Raw genomic sequence first — 1,055 nt, forward strand, 5'->3', positions numbered from 1 at the left:
TGAAACGCAAAAATAAAAGTTTTTATAATGAAAAACATAATTTAAAATCTTACATGATATAAAATTCTCACAAAATTCCAAAACCAAGGTTTTAAGAGTTTAATAAAAAATGTGTTTTTCGAAGAGATTGAACAAGGTTTTTATTTATTCCAAAATTAAAATTAAATTAAAATATGACCTAAATTTGAAAACAAACAATAAACAATACCAATATTTGAGAATTGTGAATATAGATGATTCCTCTTTTCTAAGAGCCCTTTAAAGTTTATCTTTTCTTTAAAAAGTAAAATAAAATCGACGTTAGCCAGATTTTCTAAGAAACAATATTTCTAAAACAGAAATTTTAATAAAAAAAAAACTATTTTGTGAAAAGTCTAAATCGGGTCTATTTTTATTTCCAAAGATTTTTAACAAGAATTATGAACAACTTTTTAACAAATGCCAAGAGTTATTTCTTGGTGTTTTTTCGTGAAAACACATTCTATGAAACGCACAAAAAAGAACGTTTTAATTGCTAAACAAAAATTTAAATCTCGCATATAAAATTCTCACAAAAGTTCCTATGCTGAATTTTAAAGAGTTTAATGAAGAAATGTGTTTTTCGTAAAATTAGAGAGGTTTTAGAAATTTATTCTAAGATTAAAATAAATTTAAAAAGGAATCAGTGCGCTGGGTACTGGTTTGATCCTTCAAAGAGACGCTCTTCAGTTTCTCGCAAAATTTTGTATCAAGCAAGAGTTTAAAGCTTCCAATAGATGGTTTGAAAAGTTCAAAGCCTGACACATTATTTCCGCTGCAATCCTCTTTGGTGAAAAAGCTTGCATCAATATGTCCGCTGTTGACAAAATTTTAGGACATCTTTGACGATTATGCTTCCTCATATTTTCAACAGGAATTATCGAACGTTCGTTCAGTGCTCTTTCCGGTGAATACGGCAGCGGTCTTGCAGCCTCATGACCAGGGTGTGATCAAAGTGATGAAATATATTGTTACGCCTCCAGTCGTTAGTTAATTTTCCGTAAATTCTTGCCGACTAAACTTTAGCGACACAAGTC

The sequence above is a fragment of the Limulus polyphemus genome, unplaced genomic scaffold (assembly GCF_000517525.1).
Source record: "Limulus polyphemus unplaced genomic scaffold, Limulus_polyphemus-2.1.2 Scaffold1035, whole genome shotgun sequence".
Classification (NCBI taxonomy): Eukaryota; Metazoa; Arthropoda; class Merostomata; order Xiphosura; family Limulidae; genus Limulus; species Limulus polyphemus.